Source organism: Ambystoma mexicanum, chromosome 9, assembly GCF_040938575.1.
Source record: "Ambystoma mexicanum isolate Mex_15411 chromosome 9, UKY_AmexF1_1, whole genome shotgun sequence".
Taxonomy (NCBI): Eukaryota; Metazoa; Chordata; class Amphibia; order Caudata; family Ambystomatidae; genus Ambystoma; species Ambystoma mexicanum.
The window spans coordinates 578,890,310-578,910,904 of record NC_090931.1 but is presented as its reverse complement, the minus strand read 5'-3'; positions in this window follow the sequence as shown (position 1 = coordinate 578,910,904).

Below are 20,595 nucleotides of genomic sequence, written 5' to 3'. Positions count from 1 at the left end.
GACTGCCCCCCCAATAGCCTGAATCCAAGGGATTTGCCCGCGGCTGAAATTATCGTGGGCAAAACGTTTGCATGAGAAAGGTGCGAACTACCAAATGCTCGCACCTTTCTCATGCAAACACACATACATATTCACACCCACACACACAACACACCCATAACACCCCCACCCTCAGCTCACCCCCACCCCCAACATAAACAAACCCCACTTACCTTCATCTTCACGCTGGGTTCCTGCAGCGCCAGTTCCCTTTCAATTCCGTGATCGGGAACCGGCGCTCAGAGTCCTTTTCTTTCGTTTTTTTATTTTAAACAGAAGGCTGCGGGGGTGTCCCCCGCAACCCCTGCTCACTATACCATGAAGTGTAGTGAGCGGGGCGATGCGGAGGACACACGCAGCCCCCGTTTCTTTTTTCAGTGCTACCAACAAAGGATTGAACTTTTGGTGTTCGAACCTTTGGTGGTAGCATTTTTAGAACTTTTGGTCATTGCGACCATTTTTTTACGGTAAAATCATCCTATACCAATAGCCCTGCCAACCTCGTTCGCTAACCACTAACCGATGAAGAGTATCAGCTGCTGCCTTCGCTTCCACCTTCATCCCCCTCACCCTCTTACCCCTGATTCTTCCTCTGACTCTGCTCTTGGCAATCTCCACCTGTCCATCACCAATTCTCTTGACATTCTTGCCCCAGTCTTGAGGATCCGCCTGAAACCTGCATCTAAGCGTAACACCTGGTATGACTCTGAACAGCAGCCCTGAAACAAAACTGCAGGGTGGCAGAACGGAAGTGGTAAACCTCAGGCTAAACCTCTCCAAAGGCAATACAGACTCTCCATCCATGCCAAGAAAAGAGCCTGCATACAGGCACGGGTTTCTGATGCATCCAACAACACGGCTGAACTTATGAAGATCTGCAGGGAACTAGCAAACCCTTCCTCAGTCCGCTCCCCCCCTTCTCTTTCCCAGGCCTTCTGCAAGGCACTGGGCACACACTTCACCACCAAAACATCAAAACTCAGGACATCCTGAACACCCTTGCTAATTACCCTCCCAACCCATCCCACACCCCCTTGCCTCAGTCGGCCCCTCCACCTTCTCCTCCTTCTCCCCTGTCACACCTGAAGAAGTTATCAGAGCTGTCACCTCCATGAAGGTCTCTTCTAAACCGGTTTCCCCTTACTCATCCAGGATCATCAAGTATAACATTGGCTCTCTGGCCCCCGCACTCGCTGATTTCTGCAATCACTCTTGTCACTGGATGTTTCCCCTCCTACCTTAAGCACGCACTTGTGGGCCCACTCCTTTATAAAAAAAAAAAAAAAAAATTCAACCGACCACACCTGCCGTACCAACTACCACCCCATATCATCACCCCCATTCCTAGGGAGGCTGTTGGAGAAAATGGCTTTGTCCCAACTCAACTCACACACCAAACTTGTTGGTGGTCTCCACAACCATCAGTCTGGATTCCAAGCATCCAGAGACATGGAAACTGCTCTTCTGCACATCTTCTCGATCTCCCCTCTGCCTTTGACATGGTCTACCATTCCATCCGCATACAAAGGCTCCTTGGTACCCCTAACTGACCGCTCTTCCCAAGTCATCCTGGGCCCCTTCTCCTCTTGCCTTCTCCATCTGTTGTGTCCCCCAGGGTTCTATCCTCTCCCCTTGGCTCTTTAACATCTACCTTGCTCAGCTTGCACACCTCATCTCCTCCTTTTCCTCCAACTTCCAGTGTTATGCTGATGAGGCACAGCTCTTTTTCAAACTCCCTGCTGACCCACTTGCACTCCATCATCCCGGACTGCATATCTGCCATCCAGTCCGAGTGCACCTCCAATGATCTCTGCCTCAAAGCTTGTAAAACTAAGATCCTTCCCATCAGGACCCCTGCTCCCTCCTTCTTACCTTCACTCTGGCCTGCCAAAGTGGGCTCTTCTCCTGCCCCTTCCTCTGAAGCCAGAAATCTTGGGGTCATCTTCAACTCCTCTCTCTCCTTCTGCCTCACACTCAGGACATTGCCAAGAAGTCCCACTTTGAGCCCTACCTTCTCAAAGGAATTCTCACTTTCCCCCTGAGGCTCAATGTTACCCGAGCCCTGGTTCTCTATAGGCTTGACTATTGCAATATCCTTCTCCTGGTGTTATGCTCACCTGGTATCCACAGGGACGCCACCCAGCCGGGTTACTCGCTGGTATGCTTCTCAGCTTTGCCCTGATGTGGTCTGTGGGGAAGGTTCTGCCTTGTGGTAGAATTAGGCGTGCTCTCCGTCCTGCCTTCTTTGCCGGGGCGCGTTGTCTTTCATGGGCGATTGCGGTCCAGTTACTTCACTGACGCCGGCCCGTTTGATATTGTTCAGGTAGGTCTTATTGCTGTTCTTTAGTTTTGTTGCTATCGTGCATGCCTTTCTTTTTTTAAAAGGTCTCCTTTTTTTCTCTGACCTAATTTAAATGTTGCCTACAGACCAGTGGGGTTTAGAGACATTACTAAAGAAAGAGTGCATGAAAAATATACCCTAAAGTATTCCGGCCACGGTACCCCAGCAATAATGAGCCATTCAGGAAACGGTGTGCCTGGTGGAAACACAACATGCCGGGCAGAAAAAAGCTCGCAGAACAGAATAAACAAGCATTGGCCATGGCAACAGTTTGGGCTTTTGTGTAGGCATGGCAAAGACCCATGCAAGGTACTGGCATAGTGGTATTAACTGGCTAATGATGGTAGCAGGTGCAATAGGGTGCAAGTACCTCAGCATCAAACAGTGCCTGGGAAATGCCTAATATGTAGGCAGAATTGCAGAATCTAAAACTGTTGGTTTTGCCAATGTATGTTTTTACAGGCTTCTGGGGAGGACATGGATAGTGCCTATAAATTGAGTGACTGACGGCAGACCTGGTTAAGACATTTTTATTACACCCGTAGCACCTTAACCGCTCCAATTAAGTCATTACCTCTATGAAAAGACTGCTTTGAAAAACACTGGCAGGCACTTTGAGTGCAAAATATGATGGCAAGGCTTGATTAAAGCGAGCTCAAAAAAGTCTCTTGAGGAGGTATTTTGGGTGTAGAGGGGCAGGAACTGGGTGGAAATGGTTGTAGCGATTCGAATAGCCATGCACATTCACTGACTGGACAAATAACCGCACACCTACAAGATATGCCCTTTCGTCCTATGTGTACACTAATGAAATGTCCATGCTGTGCTCCATTAGGAACACTGAGCACATACTGTCATGAACTCTGAAAAGAGTGACCGATTCAGTTATGCCCAGTTGGCAAACAAAAAACAGATTCCGAATTCCTCAAGAGGCACAGCAGAGCCAGATTTCATTATGCCCATTTAGCACCACACAGCATATTTCATTTCGTTTCGCGTCTCCCCTTGTCCCCTGCAGTAGTACCGGATTCAAGTTAGGACATCAGTCCCAGGATCTATCATAACACTGTAAGGCCAGATAATGCTATGCCCAATTAGTGCAACAGTGCCATTATGTGCAGTTAGCACATCAGTCCCAGATTTCATTATGATCAATTAGAAGAGCTGTGCCAGATTACATATTTAGCACAGCAGTGGCAGATAAGTATGACCAGTTACCACTGTAATGCCAGATGCCATTGTTCTAGTTATGAAAGAAAGGTCAGATCCCATTATACCCAGTTACCTCAGAAAAGCCAAAGTAAACTTGTCTGGTAAAGATTGCCTTATACTTATTTAGCAAAGAGGAGCCAGTGCTGGGAGAGTCATGTATGTACTTGAACTCCATGCTCACACCGGGTTTACTGGCTATGAGGCCAATGAGAGGGGGGCCAAGGAAGTACATGGATGCTGAAGTGCAGTAAAACTGTTTTTCTTGCATCATAACTGATCTTCATTCCATACTGCCTTTGACAGCGAGGCTGGACATGTGCGATAGTCCGAGGAAACCTAGTGGAGATCCAGGAGGCAGACAGTGGGCAAGCAGGGAGATAGTGCGTAGGCAATGCTCATTCCATTTATGTTCATCCACCGACTGCGTAGCTGTGCATTCCTGCCCAACCACCATCCCCCATGCTGCATTACACAGCCAGCCTGGAGAGGTGGGCAGCAAGGTTGGACTGGCCTACAAGGAGCTCTGGAGAATTCCTGTTGGGCGTCTGCACCATGGGCCTCTTTTGTGTGGTAACCTATCTTATTTCCAAATGTTCTCATTGGAAAAGGACTGGGCTTGCTGAAAATGTGTAATATGGGGCCACTTTGAAAATTATTTCCAGGGCCTCTTTTCGTTCCCGGTCCACCCCTGACCAGGAATTCCTTAAGCAGGAGGTATCTCCCTGCCGGAACTCCCTTTTATTGTAATTTGCGTAAGGGGGACCTCTCGACTAATTAGTAGGTCCACTCCCCTTTTTTTCTGGCTTTCTGTGGCAAATTCTCTTCTGGGGTATTGCTTGAAGTTGATTCGCTTATCCTCCTCCAGGAGATGAGTTTCTTGCAAACAGACAATGTCTGCTGAAAGCTGGGACCGTCTGCATACGAGCGACTTTTGCTTTCCCGGAGAGTTCAGTCCCTGTACATTCCATGTTATCATGGTGAGTTCTTTGCTAGAATCCGTCATCTAAGAAGTACCTTGTGATTCTGCTAACTTGTCCCCAGTGATTTCTGTGAAAGATTTGGCTTCTGCATGCGGATCAGTCTAATAGTTTTCGAGTCTCCCATGGTGAGCATATTTTGGTAATTGCTGTTTGTTCCTGGCCCCTTCTGAGAATTCTCCCACCCCCCCCACTTCTCTATCCTCCTTCCCCTTTCCCAAAAATCCAGGTTGTCAGGACCAGCCCTCGACCAACAGGATAACCAGCTAGGCCATGGCAACCGACTTTCCTGGAGGCAACTGAGCCTCCTGTAACATTTGGGTAAAACTTAGCATTTTTGCGTTTGGCAAGTAATGGGGTCTTTAGTTCGGGTTTTGTCCAAGCCCGGCCCTTATTGTCCCCTGGGTCTGGGCACCTCCATTTCTGCAGGCCTGTTAATAATGTGCTGTATTACTCTGGAGAGGAGTTGCATTGAAGAGACCCTGGGGCTTTTCCTGGCCCTATTTTATCAGGTTGTGGCTGAAGGCGTCCGGTTAGTTGTTGCCCTGAGTTGCAGTGACCTGTATCTGCAATAATGTTAGCTCCAGAGGCCCAATCCCTCTCAAGCTTTGTTGTTCCGATTGCTTTTGAGGGGGGTTCCCTTGATCCTGCATCGTCTCTCCACTCGTGTCCAGGATTTCATGAGGTCTCTTGATGTGCCTTAGAGGGAGGGTGTTTCTATCTCAATATTGTCCTCGTCTGCCTCTGGGTTCAACAACCTCTCTGCCTCCTTTGGGGTGCAGATGAACCAGGGCTTGCCTTACCAGGTGAAGTTCAGGGCAGTAGGGAACCTCCAGCGGTATGGGACTTTTTTCTCTCATAGCCAATCTGTAATGGGTTTCAGGGATTTCCTTTTCATGAGTGTGGTTGCTGCTAGGTCCTGATGTAGAGAGATGGAGGCGTCCCTGAAGTGTATGCGTGCTGAGCTTCTGGCTTCCCGCATTATTTCCTCCTTGACTTTGTATAAGTGTACTCTTACTAGTAGTAGAGGGGGGGATTGGCAGGAAAGGGACAGCAAGGTTCAGCGCAATGACTAACGGAATTATTGTGGTTAGGATGGGATGCAGGCAAAAGCAAAAAAGAACACCTGCCAAGTACCACTAAATGATAATTGCAATGAGGGGTTTTATTGCAAACACACTGCGCACACAACCAAAATGAAAGTTAAAGTAGTTTGAAGTTTAATCCGAAAGGTGGTGCAGCCTGACACGTGTTTCGAGCAACTGGCTCTTCTACTGAGGCTGCATTGAAAATATACAGACAGTGAATCAAATAAGAACATGTGCCATGGTGAACATAACAAACCCAACCGCGGCGCAGAACAAAAAGGGAGGGCATTCCGACCATTATAAGGAGAACACAATGCATCATAAACCAACATTTGTCAAGTTAGTGCAGATGAGTGCATTGAGACAATTGCACCGATTTTGAGAAGCGAAAAAGGATATGCAAACCATATGGTAGAAGTATTTCAAATACGGTCATTGCCACAAATCCAGGTGAAGAAATATGAACAACCGAACAAAATCAAAGAAAAAGATTGGAGAGAAAACTAAATTAGCAATGGGAGAATGTTGGCCATGCAGTTAGTCAAATGAAAAACCAAAACTTTAGGAAGTACCTGAAAGCTGAGCTTTTCTTTGGAATTACTGTGGAAGGCACAATGTATTTGCAAAAGCAAATTGGTTTGTAAATAGGATCAACAGTGAACCAATGAGAAAAACATTGTTTTACAGGGATTGAATAAGATGTAGTACTTTTACGGTATAAGGAAAATCACACTTACCCAAGGATTGGTGTGTGATTAAGTAGGTTATATAACATGGGCTCCTACGAGATCAAAACATGAGTTGCATTTAAGAAAGAAAAAAAATGTTATGTCCAGGTACAATAGCAATAATATGCAACGAGAACCGTATTTAAAAAGGTATTGTAGATTAGAGGTTGTGGTCACATACCTGTGATTTGCAGTTGCAAGGTGGCGTTATAAGTGAGAATTTCAAAGGGACTTGCTTTGGTGAGTATGTGTGTCCACACGAGGGTAGCCGTTGGGCATGGAGAGGAAAAAAGAGAGCATACACACTAGTTAGCTGACCTGGGATACCGTCTAGTCAACCAGCAGTATACGAGTAGACCCTTCAACCAAGCTAGAGGTCTACACGAAAGTGCTGTTGCTTACCAGCATTTCCGCTGTCAGAGGAGCAGGAGCCAGCCGAGTGCGGCTCCTACTCTGTGTTTTGAATGGTGATCGTACGTGTGCATGAAGCCGTACACTTCTGCGCGTTCGAGCGAGAGTGCCATCTTGGAATTTGTTAAAGGTACGGTAAAGTTGATTTAAACTCAACCTACTGATGCCTTAAATCGCGTATGAGGCAGTTGCCCATATCTAATTAGCAAGATTGAACTGAGAAGTTGTATTACTAAGCAATTCTAATGAACCAAAAGTTACAAATATATACTCCTAGACGATCGATCCCCGTTTGGGGAAATTAATTGGAAACAGAAAATGTGAACCCGAGCTGAAAGAGCTACACCATTGAGTGCGTTATTCTGTATGTGAATGACAATGTCAATAGATCAAACCCACAGTGGTGAAAAGAAAGTGTACACTCATAATATAGTCATATTTTAACTTCGCTAAGAGCTAATTAGGCGTGCATGATCATCCTGTCAGTGCTAATAGTAAAGAGGGGACTTGACTGGAGTCTATTGAGCTAAATTCATGACCAACATTAGGTAACAGCAGGAAAGGAATTTTTACTTGGTTGATAAGATGAAACAGGCGTGTTGTTGCAGTTGCATACTTAACACCATCACAAGAATACAGATAGTTCATGGTCCGTATTGAGACCATGTGAGACAGTTCGGTATTGGCAGATAAAATGGGCTTCTAATTGCCTGAGTTTCAGAACGAGGTTTCCCCCACGTTGGGGTAAGGATACTTTGGCCATGCCAGCAAAACGAATCAATGCTTTGTCATCCATTTGATGAGCTTGTTGCCAATGTACAGACAATGGGTATTTGGAGTCAATCTGGGAAATGGATGACAAGTGCTCTCGTATTCTGATTTTCAAAGGCCGAATGGTACTGCCAATATAGCGCTGCCCACATATACATAAGATACAATATACACAAAATGTTGTACTGCAATTTATAAAGGCATTGATTTTGTGTGTATCCAATTGACCAAACTCAATTTTTGAGATTACATATGCGTAGGCGCACATTGAACACCCCCCACACTTATTGAAGCCATTATTAGGTGTTTGGTGTAGCCAGGTGTGTGGATGTTTTTGAATTGGCATAAAGGAGGGTGAAAGAATATTTGTGAGATTGTTAGCTTAAAGTTAGGTGCAGTATCTAACCATGGGCTAATATCTCTGTCTAGCTGAAGGAGGTGCCAGTGTCTTTTGACTGTATTGTACAGACTAGAACTATCTGCATTATATCTGTTGATTAATTTTACTTGGTTGCTATGTGTACTGTGTGTACGTACTTTAGGAGTAAGCAATTCCCTTCTCTTCATCCGTTTGGCCGCTAGTTCAGCTGTGTCAAGGAGGCTTTGACCATATCCTCTTGCCAGGAATCTTTGTTGTATTAATGCGCATTCTTTGGCAAAGTCCTCATTTGACGAGCAATTCCGTCTGGCACGGATACATTCGCCTTTGGGTATGTTGGTCGTGACTGATTTTTTGTGACAACTTGACACATGTAATACTGCGTTGACTGATGAAGATTTCCGGTAAGTCTTAGTTACAAATTTGTTGTTGGAGATGCTAATCGTGAGGTCCAAGAAGTCAATACTAGTGTGACAAAGAATGTGTAAATTGTATGCTCCAATCGTTAGTGTTTAAATAGAGTACAAATGCATTCAGACATGCAGTGGAAACTTTCCAAATCCATACCACATCATCTATACATCTTTTCCACGTATAAATATACGACAGATATGTAGTGTTAGCAAAGACAATCTGCTGCTCAAAGTGGTGCATGAATATATTGGCAAGTGCGGGAGCGTAACTAGCTCCCATCGCTATACCTATTAGTTGCTTGTAATAGGTATTATTGAATAAAAACACATTCTTTGAAAGTGCGCATGATAGCAGATCTTTAACCAACTCTGTGTTCAAAAAGTGAAGCAGAATGCACGCAGAAGATGTAATCAACACTTGCAATTGCCAGCTGGTGGTCGATTGAAGTATATAAGGCTTTCACATCAAGCGTCACTGATAACAGGTTTGGAAGCACTGATAGCTGGTCAAGAATATGTAGGATATGCATAGTATCCCAAATGAAAGTAGGGATGGTATTTACCAGGGGTGCAAGACATTCATTGATATAGATTGAGATGGGCTCAAAGATGCCACCACCACCACTCAAGATAGGTCTCCCTTCTGGTATCTGCGTGAAAGATTTGTGTATCTTGGGTAGAAAGTAGGCTGTTGGCATGATTGGGCCATCAACAATAAGGAATTTTTTCTGCACATCAGTGATTAAACCTCTAGTATACCATTTGGACACAAGTGTGTGAACTGTAGCTCTTAGGCGAGGTGTAGGATTGGATGCCATTTTCTCATAACATCCAGGGGAATTAAGGTGTTCCATACCCATGGCAATGTAGTCAGCTTTGTCCATAATAACCACATTGCCACCCTTGTCTGCCTCCTTAATGATTAAGTTATCATTGGATGCTAGCTTGCGCAGGGCCTTTTCCTGTTTGTCTGATAAATTACTTCTATGGATATTATGCCATTTGGAGGTGCTTGCAATTTGTGAATGTCATTTAGGACTGCTTGGTGGAATGTGTCAATTAGGTTATCTTTAGGAAACACAGGTACACATTTTGATTTAGTTGATAACTCTTATTTTCAAGCTTTGCTGTTGAATGTTCAAATCCTGGAGTAGGTCCAAGATATTAGTACTTGAGTCATGCTCACAGTCATCTAGGGACATAAGCACATGGGTGCTGATCATGGTCTGTAATGTGATGTCTGAAAGGAGAGGAGGTTGGTGCTTTGCTTTGTAGTACTTAACTTAGGGTGCAAAATATTTTTTTAATTTAATCTTGCGAATGAATTTGAACAGATCTATCTGAATCTGAACATGTTCATTGAATCCAGTTGGGGCGAACGACAATCCTTTATTCAGGACAGAACGTTCATTCGAGGAGAGAGGGCAGCTACTCAAATTGTATATCATATCTATCTGGTCTGATTCCTTATTGTTTGCTGGTACGATGCCCTGGTTACTCTGCGTTGCATGGGAGGCTCGTTTGCGCCGGTCAGATTGACCACCCCTTGTGCCCCGAGGCTTGGGTCTCGGATTGTGGTATTTGTGACTGGAGGTATCTGGAACCTGACTTTTTTCATGGCCGCTAATGCGGCTTGGCGGTTGCCTTTTTTGTATCTTTGGATTTGTTCTAAAGAAGGACTAGGTTGCGTAGGTGTGGTACGTTCACCTGATGTGATCTCTTGGTCATCAGAGGGATTCAACTCTGTACTGCTTGAGGCAATGGTAACGTCTCCATCAGTGTCTGGTCGTTCACCATCACTGTCTATGTCAGAGCTGGCAGGTGTGGACGCAGTGCTATTGTTTCAACTTCATCATATTTCGGTTGGTACGTGTACACCCTATTGTGTTGATAATCCCTATCGTCCCTGGAAAATTTGCGAGATTTGCGAAGTTTCACCTCGTCTTGATGTCTACGTAGACGAGTGTATAAGGTTTTGTAGTTCTTATCAATTGTAGCACTGGGGGCGTCAAAAAGACCTACTTCTTCTTTTAATGCATCTATTTGCGTGACAATATGTTCATGTTCCCTGCTCGCATGTTCAATGAGAAGTTTGAGCATGTTGTTTGAGCTAGCTGATAGGTTTGCTTCCCATTCAGATGCAAGGTCATTATCAGTTGGATCTTCAAAATCTGGCAGAGTTAGTATCCGAAGACCTCGTGGTATTTTATGTTCTTTTAAGGTGAGCTTCTTCTGGCAGGGTCAGGATAAAGCAGAATAAGTCCCTTGTGTAGAGCTCCAGTTCCACATCAGTGACTGATGTTGGGATCCCCTGTAGGCGGATGTTGTTGCGCCGGGAACGGTTTTCTGCATCTTCCTGTTTCAGTTCCAGGGCCATCCATCTGGCTTCAAGTGCTGAGATCCTATTTGTTCCCTCTCCGATTTCCAAATTATGTTCGTATACTGTGGTTTCAATTTCTGATGTTCTGTTTTCAATTTCATCTACTCGTTTGTCTAGGTTTGTGATTTTACTCATAACCTCTTCAGTGCCCTTCTGGTATTCCTTGGTGATGGCCGCCAGTAGCTCTTGAATTTCTGTTTTTGTGACAGCCTGCACTGTGGGAGGCCGGTTGCAGCCTCTGGCTATGCCCCTGGGGCCATGGATTTGCTATGCTCCTCCTCTTTGCTTTTTCTCTGGCGGGGCTGTCAACAGCCTGGAAATGTCTGCCCCTTTCACCGATTTTGGGTTTTTAGTCATTGTGCCCCTACAATCTCTGCTCTGGCAGGGCGGGATATCCACTTCCAGTGCCCCCCACTCCACTGTAGTGTGTCAAGCGTAATTAGGGGGGTTTTCAAGTCTTTGCTTGTGTGCTTTGTTTATGGTTCTTCCTGGACTTTAGTAGGGCACCACAGAGATTTTGGTGAGGATAGCCCCCTGTCGGAAGCTCTCCTGTGGGCCTGATGAGTGTTGACAGAGCTCGGGTCCTCACTCCTGTCTCTTTCTTGGCTGACCTCGTTTGGGTGTCTTGTGAGTAGGCGGGCCGCTTCCTCTTCAGGGGGACTGCGGTACCTCCTGCTGATCTGACCCCTGATTGCTGGGTTGTTGGGGAGGCCAAACTATGGGGTGGGTAGGATTGAAGCCTGGAGCAGCCCTCCTGCTGATGATGTGGGCGCTGAGAGGCTGTTTAAGTCGCACTTGGCCCGGGGGCTGTAGGCTGCATAGACGCTGCGTGGTGGCGTTGGTGCTGTCTGGGTTGGGACCCGCTGCTGCCACGTGTAAGTCTGCCGTTTCCCAGTAGGGCCAGGACCCTGTTGTGTGGTGACACCTTCACCCCCTATGTGAGGGGGGAGAGGGTTTATCTCGGCTTAGCAAGGGGGACGCTGGGCTGCGCGGCATGTGCTGTCCTACCTTCAAGTCATTGGCAAAGGGTGTGGGGCTGATAGTTTCAAGTGTCCTCCGCCGGCGAGGAGGGGTATGGATGACGGCAGGCTACTTTCCCTGAGTACAAAGACCGAAGGATTGATCTGATGATATTCGCCCTGCTTTTCATGTGCAGCACATCCGGTCTCGCGTTTCTTTCCTCCCCAATTGTGCCAGGCGCAGGGCAGAGCTTGCAGGTCCCTGCCAGCTTCAGTCACAAGATTACTGGTCACCGGGCGACCTCACTGCCTCCGCAAGCCCATTGCTTCTTGCAGGTAGCCCACCCTGGATATGGGGGCAGTGTGGGCAGAGGGGGTTCGATCTGCTGCCGTTGCCATGCGGGTATGTCAGTTTTCTTTTTCCTTTCGGTGCCTCTGTGGGAGCGCCTTAGCTTCTCCGGCACCCACCTGCTTTGCCGGCTAAATGTGTATCCCTGCGGGGCTCCCAGCAGATTTGGGATGTCAAGGATTCCTGGTCCTGCTGAGGGGTTCTCCCGTTATGGCTTGCTGGCCGGTCCCAGCTCCACCCCCAGGTCCGCTGTGACCGAGGATAATGCTGTGTGAAGGCAGCAGAAGCCCTTGCTGAGTCGCGGATTGCCGAAGCCCATGGTCCGATAGGGCGCTCACACCCAGGGGTGTTGGTGGGTCCTGGACTGCAGCTGCCATTTTGACTCCTCACTCGCCGGCTGCACTATGAGCTCCTCAGTTGGAAAATCTCCCGATTCAGGCGCTGATGACTGTCGAGAGTTCGTCAGTGCATGCTGCACCTTGCAGTTGCCAATTTGCTCTGTTTGCAGACTTCGATAAGCAGTTTTATCGGTGCATTTCCATCAGTCGCGTGGCTAAAACCGAGAGCTCCTACGAAGCTGCTCCAACCGCCATGGCTTCAAGCCATGCCCCTCATTGGTGGGGTTTTACAGGTACTGTGCCTACCAAATTTTCATCCTTATCCTTCATGGACAATGGACATGGACATTAATTGCCTGTATGCGTACATGTTGAGTAGCCTTGGAGCCAGGTTGCATGGTTTGTCCAGGTGCTGCATGTGTTTCAGACATGGATTTGAGTGGGTGCGCATAGGTGGTGTGCTTATCACAGATGTCTGTCGCTGGGCCTCGTAGGCCAGTGCACGCCTCCTCCAGGATCAGGCTCATGGTTTTCTCCTCCCTGGGTATCCTATGTAACCCAGGGCCTGGTGGTTCTCCTTTGGAAGCGTGGGCCAGGCTGTACTGGGTGTGCTTCACTTTGACCCTCTGCTTCTCATCCAACCACTTAGAATAGATTGTGTCCTCCAACGTATTCCACATCTTTGTCATGTAATGTCTACAGCTGTACACTTCGGAAACTTTTCCAGCAGAGGGCGTCCTGCGTCAATGACGTCAGATCGATGTCCCTCGAAGGCCTCCATCAAATGCGACGTCACTGGATGTTATAAATAGGAGGCACGGCGCATGTAGCCTCAGTTCTGTTTTTTCCACGAACATGTTGCTTCGTGAAACTCGGCACGCCTTGTGTTATCTTCATTGGGATGTCTTTCTCTTCGACCCCTCCCACTCCGCGGTCTGGCTTCAAGACCTGCCGGGACTGCAAGTCGAAAATGTCCATCACCACCCACATCGCATTTGTTTGTGGTGCATGGGCGAGTTGCATGACACTGACGACTGCTCGAAATGCCAGTCGCTGACGGACACTCCAGGTAGGTAGGGGCTCTAAGCCTGTTAAGTCCCGAAAATCCAAATCGTCCAAGGGGGTTTCCACCGATGACTCGCGGGGCGACTATCCGCGTCAGGAGTCTCGGGGGATCTCGGTCCCGGAGTGGTTCCCGCCATTCGTCTTCCTCGTCCCGGCACTCTAGGATGCGCCGCCACCGGTCGCCTTTCCCCGTCCTCCTCGGAGGATGGTGCCTCAAAGAAGGTTGCATGTCCTACGAAATCCTTGATTCCAGAGGAATAGGCTGCGTTTACAGAAAAATGTTTTGCGATTTTTCAATTGCAGGGCACAGGTCTTGTCGCGCCTTCTACCGAAGCCGTCTAGGATCAGTCTCGTACGCCTTAGGGTCTGTATCGCGACTCACATCGTGAGCCGTTGCAGTCCCGTTCGGACAAGGATGCGAACAGTCACCAGAGACGTGCTTCTAGGTCTCGATCCTCGTATCCAGCGAGACTGCAGCAACCTGCTAAGGGCTCGATGCCGGCATTGACTCTGTGGGCGCCGTGTCCGTCCGACTCGGACGTCGACGATTTGCCATCGTATCAGCCCACAGCGCCATTGGCACCTGGTTTGACGCCGAAGCCCTCAGCGCTCACAACGCCGAGGTTGTCGATGCTCTCGACGTCGAAGCCTTTGGCGCTCTCGACGCCTTTGGGTATTTTTGCTTGCAGTCTACCTTTTGGAGTACCCCGATGTGGTGGATCCTCTTAGGAAGGCTACGGCAAAGTCTGTGAGGCCCGTTTTGGACTCCAGGCCCCCTTCGGTCACCAGACCTGGGTTTCAACTCCCTCTGGCTGACATTTATGAAGGGGAGGAAAGGTCTGAGTTTGAGGACCCTGGTGAGCTTGATGAAGCTCCACTGTTTTCTGGAGACAGTCAGTTGGAGGAGTTGAGGCAGACCCTCCATGATGCCAGTGGGTTGGACACTTCCCCGGAAGTGGAATTTGGTAGGCCTGAGCCTGGGGCTCATGCAGAGTCTTCATACAGGAGGCTCATGGCGAGGGTCTCGAAGTATCTGGGCTGGTCCAGTCCTCCTGAAGACTTTGTGCAGGATGATCTAACAGACATCTTAGATCAAGGTCCGTCCTCTGACCTGATTTTACCGTTTCATCTCACCTTGCAGAAAAGGGTGGCAGCTGCGTGGCAGTCTCCGGAATCTCTTCCGGCTGTTAATAAATCTTTGACTAAGAAATACCGCCCTTCCGTTAGCAACCCCAGCTATTTATCTACTCACCTCACTTCCGAGAGTTTGGTGGTTCAGGCGGCCTTTGGTAGAACAAGAGGGGCCGCCAGTCAAAGGGGCCAGCGAAAAAGTACCAGTGGTGGTCGGGGGAATCGTGGTGCCAGAGCCGCTAAGGTAGCTGCCTCTTTGCCTTCAGGCACTGCCGCAGCCGCTTCCAAACAGTCATGAGGCCATGTCCCATGGTTCGCCGGTTGGGGGCAGACTGTCTCAGCATCTCGAAGAATGGCTAGCCATTACTTCAGATGCGTGGGTGCTGGATACCATTGCCCACAGCTACTGCCTTCCCTTCCGTCAGCAGCCTCATGACAATCAACCACGGAAACTCTATTTGAGGCTTCCGAATCCACTCCCTGCACAGGAAATCCCAACCCTGCTGGAGAAAGGCACTATAGAACCGGTGCCTGTAGCGGAGAGGAACAAGGGATGGTATTCCCCTTATTTTTTTATCCTGAAAAAAGTCTGGGGAGTGAGACCCATCATGGACTTACGTTGGTTGAACAAACTTCTCAGGAAGGACAAGTTCAAGATGTTTCCTCTTTCTCATGTCTTCCAGGCCCTTCAACTTCAGGATTGGTTGGTGTCTCTGGACCTACAGGATGCTTACTTTCATGTGCCGATTCATCCCAAGCACAGAAAGCACCTGAGGTTTGCGGCTGGTGACTCGCACTTTCAGTTTCGGGTCCTGCCATTCGGATTTACCTCTGTCCGAGGGTCTTCACCAAGCTAATGGTGGTGGTGGCAGCGTATCTCAGGCGAGGGGGGATACACTTCTACCCCTACCTGGACGACTGGTTGATCCGGGCGCGTTCTCCCGAGCAAGCGTTGGATCACCTTGGTCTTACCTGCCGCACCCTCCACAGGCTGGGCTGCTCCCTGAATTTCAAGAAGGCGCATCTGACACCTTCCCAGCAGCTCCAGTACATCGGGGCTGTGTTAGACACATCCTTGGAAGTGCTCACCTATCAAGGTAAGGGCTCATCACATTCTGCAGATGGTGGACAAGTTTCAACATGCCCAAAGTCTCCCGGCTTTCGAATTCTTAAGGTTGCTTGGCCTCATGTCATCCTGCATTTTTCTGGTGCCAGAGGCCAGGCTGCGCATGAGATCTCTGCAATGGGTCCTCAAGATGCAGTGGTCGCAGTTCGACGGCAAGATGATGGGTCCCGTTCAGATTCTACTCTCGGTCTCCCAGGATCTTCTGTGGTGGGCCAACGAAGGGAACATGAGGGGGGAACTGTTTTGGCAACCGTGGCTGGAGGTGACGGTAGTGACGGACGCTCATGCCAACGACTTGACCGCCAGCAGTGACTGATCATGACTGACAACACAGTGGCCATGCATTACCTCAACAGAAAAGGGGGGGTAGAGTCACTTCCATGCAGAGAGGCAATGCAGCTCTGGTTCTGGGCCATCCAGCAGGAAATTTTGACCTCGGCAGTTCATCTGGCCGGAGATGGAAATGAGTTGGCGGACGCTCTGAGCAGGCAGAGCATGATCTCTCACGAGTGGGAGTTGGCTCAGGAAGTCCTTCAGGAGATCTTCACCCTTTGGAGAACTCCACAAGTGGATCTCTTTGCCACCAGTGTCAACCGGAAGTGCGAGAGATTCTGCTCAAGGGAATTTCCTCCAAGAGGAGCCTTAGGAGGCGCGTTCGTGGTGGATTGGTCCTTCCCACTACTGTACGAGTTTCCTCGAGTCCCCATCATTCCTCACGTGTTACGGAGGTTTGGTTCCCACATGATCCTTATTGCTCTGGATTGGGCCAGAAGAGCGTGGTACCCGGACCTTCTAGAAATGGTCCTCTGTCCTCCATGCCGTCTTCCCTGCTAAGGGGATCTGCTCTCACACGAGAGGGGTCAGGTTCTCCATCCAGAGGTCAAGACTCTCAAATTTCATGCTTGGTATCTGAAAGGTTGAGGTATAAGGATTTGGACCTCCCGGATGACATGATGGAGGTGTTGCTTTCGGCCAGGCAGCCTGCAACAAAATCCCTGTACCGTTGCCGTAAATTCTGTGACTGGTGCAGAGGTCACAATGTTGATCCTTTTCAATGCTCCATTCCTATGGTTTTGTCTTTCTTACTTTCTTTGGCCCATAGGGGCCTTCAAGTGGGTACCATTAAGGGTTACCTGGTGACGCTGTCTATCTTTAAGTGCTCGTCTGAAGAATGTTCTTACTTTAAGATTACTTTGATTTCTCAGTTTCTTAAAGGACTGACTAATGTATTCCCGCCGTCCCCTTTCCAGGTGCCGGTTTGCGACTTGAATTTGGTTTTGAAATTTCTCATGGGTGCTCCGTTTGAACCTTTGCACTCCTGTTCTTTGAGATTACTGTCCTTCAAGACTGTGTTCTTGGTTGCGGTTACTTCAGCTAGCAGAGTGAGTGAATTGCAGGCACTTTCATCTAAGCCACCCTTTACTGTGTTTCACAAGGAAAGGGTTGTACTGCGGGTACATCTCTCCTTTCTAACTAAGGTAGTATCTGAATATCATTTGAGTCAAAAGGTGGTTCTTCCATCTTCCTACCCTCCTCCTCATCCTGGTAAGGAAGAGGAGCGACTCCATCGGTTGGATCCTAGGAGAGCTCTGAGCTTTTACATTTCTAGGATGTCCAGGGTCAGAGTGGATGATCAACTCTTTGTAGGATATGCAGGACACCTATTGGGCCAGGCTGTTACGAAACAGACCTTGTCCAGGTGGATTATCCTCACCATTACGGAGTGTTACCGATTGACAGGTAAGGACCCTCCTGAAGGGTTGCAAGCTCATTCCACTAGGGGCGTGGCTGCTTCCACCGCCCTCCAGCGGGGTGTTCCTATTAGGAATATTTGTGATGCCGCTACATGGGCTTCAATCCACACCTTTGTTAAACATTATTCCCTGGATACAATCCATGGTCAGGATATGGCCTTTGGGAAGGCGGTTCTTTATTCTGCAATCAAATTGGGTACTCTAAATTCTTTCCCTCCTCCATTTACTGGTACTGCTTTGGGTGTCTGTCAAAGATGTGGAATACGTTGGAGGAAACAATCCATTCGAAGAACAAGTTACTTACCAACTGGTAATGTTCATTCGACGATGTTCCTCCAACATATTGCACATCGCTTTCCCAGTCTGCCCCTCTGGAGAATTTCCTATGCAATTGCAGCTTATGTTTCCGCAAGGCTATGTGCAGTCAAGCCGGCATTAGACTGGTACCACACGTTCTGAGGGAAAAAACTTAATCTGAGGCTACGGGCACTGTGCATCCTATTTATAACATCCGGTGACATCGCCCTCGACGGAGGACTTCGAGGGACATCGACCCAAAGTCATCAACACAGGGCGCCCTCTGCTGAAAAGGTTTCTGAAGTGCACAGCTGTGGACATTACATGTCAAAGATGTGGAATACATTGGAGGAACATCTAGTCGAAAGAACGTTACCAGTTGGTAAGTAACTTGTTCTTTTTGATTTCCTTCCAGGTGCGTTGCTTGATTTCCCAGAGCATTGACCTGCTCCATGAGCCTGAGCCAGTTTGATTGTCACTGGCTCCGTGCGGGGCAGTGTCCAGGCATCTGAAGCATGCAGGTCTGGTGGCAGTGGTTGGTATCCATGATCAGGTTGACCTCGCCTTCCATGAAGTCCTTCTTTCGGCAGACCTCTTTGGCAGCTTCTATCTTGCTGGACACCATGGCCTATGCAGAGATGGGGCCATTTGTGTGCTGGTATATATTTATCGTGAATGGTGGAGCTGTAGGCGTTTGGCTCTGATTCAAATGTGTGTGTCATCCACTTGTGTGGTTCTGGCCATGTGTATTGTTTCGCTTGGGTGTCTGCGCAGGTGTTGTGCCTTTCATGTTGGCAGGGGTACGTGCCTTTCATGTTGGCAGGGGTACGTATTATTCCTGGTGTGCACCTAGTTTGCTGATTGTGGGGGCCACGTTTTCTTGATGGTGTCACATGTGTAGTCAGTGTGTGCGCTCTGTCTGTGTCTTAGTATGTGTTGGAATGTCTCTCTGTTGCTGTGTGCAGTTTATGTCCTGTGGGAGCTACGTCTGTCTTGCATTAAATTGGATATGTTGTCATTGTCGCTGCGGTTCTGGCACACATGTGACGTATGGTGTATGTTCTAGCATTCAGTGCTGTAATGTCCGGGTCATGATGTCTGGCATAATGTGCATGGTTCGGTGGCATACTTCCTGCCTTATTTCTTTTCATGGCCATGGGGAATGGGCGTTTCTGCGGGTTTCATGTGTTTTGCAGGTGTGTCAGTATGGGTGTGTCTGGTCTTTGTGGGTGTGAACGCAGATCTTTGGAGGGGTGTAAGGAACTCATGGTGGCAACAGCAAAGATAGACACAAGTGATCACAGTTTAAGAGGTTTTATTGAGCTGAAAATGCAGGGTCGAAAAACGCGCAATCTAAATCTAAGATGGGAGCAAGCGTTGACCATGAAACGAAAAATAAGGCAGTCCTTCTGACGTAGTGTAAAAAAAAGGCCTATACTAAAGAAAAAACTATTGCCAATCCTTACTCTAAATATGCAAATAAGTGTGGGATAATGTTCCCAATAAAGAAAGAAGTGTTCACAAATAATAAGTCAGGATGTGATTGCCAGGTGTCGCCACGTTTTCAGAAAGGGACAAGGTGGGACCTTGGAGCACAGCACAAACTCAAGCTTTCCCAGCACGAACCAAAAGTTCTGTATCAGAAATCAGTTTCTTCGATGGCCAAGTCTCCTTTCAGTAAAAAGACTCTTGCATCCGAGGCCTGATGTATCCAACAAACACAAAGTTCTGCTTCACGTATACCTTGGGTGATGGCTTCACCCCTGGTCCCCCACCTCTTCCGGGCGTAGACCCTTCACAAAATCGTATTCAACAATTTGTCTAAAGTTTCTTTTTTAATAAACGTTTTGGGTGATAACTTTCTGTTAATATGGATTTCTGAACTCGGACCTGGAGGGGCAGAGGTTCAGAAGGCCAGCCTAGTTTCTTGGAACAGGGTAACCTCTGGACAAGCCAGACCAATCAGGGTAGCGATGGCAGCGGTCAAGACTAAGTCTCAAGAGGGGTGAGGGTGACTGAAAGCCTGCAATGAGCACACAAAGCAAGGACACTTACAAATTACTTCAGACAGGTGTTATATTAAAAATATAGACATATTTATTACAAGGCCTTTGTAACATCGACCATAGTAAAGAATCACAATAATACTAAAGTAAACCAACACATCACAATCAATACAATATATATACAAGACCGAGGGGTCTAAGGAGTTAGGAGCACGTAATATGTAGACCACCTAGATGGGGAGGAAAACAGGCAGTGCAAGTAATCATTAGGCCCAGTTCGACATCCGAAATACACCTAACTAGGCGGAACTACTAGCCCTACGAAGAGAGGAGCCTTATGCTCAAAAGTACCCGCAGGCGCTGGTGCCAATGGACAAAAGAGGGCCTCTTCAAGGATATCGGGCAGTTCATGAAGGTGAATGAAGTGATGCAGAACAAGTCCCCGCTACTCAAGCAAGGCCTCCACTTGTGGGCAGAGGCAGGGTGAGAGTGCGGGATAGAGTCGCTATTTTGCAACAGCGGTAGAAAAGAAATGGGCTCCTGCGTGAGGGGCCATCGGTTGGGGTATGGACTACTCACCGGTCCCCGACGCAGGCAGACCCAGACTTGTCCAGTTCACGATGCTGGCAGGTTCAGCTGCGATCAACAGGACGTCTTGACACCGTGTAGATTCTGTGTAGCAGGATGCAGGGTCGAGGGTGTCCCAAATGCAGCAGACGTGCACAGGTTGGACCACAGCAGGGCAACACGGCAACCACGTTTACTCTGGTCCGGGCGCACTCGTCTCACTTCAGACCTGGGAATGCCAAGTGTACGAAATTCGCTGTGAGG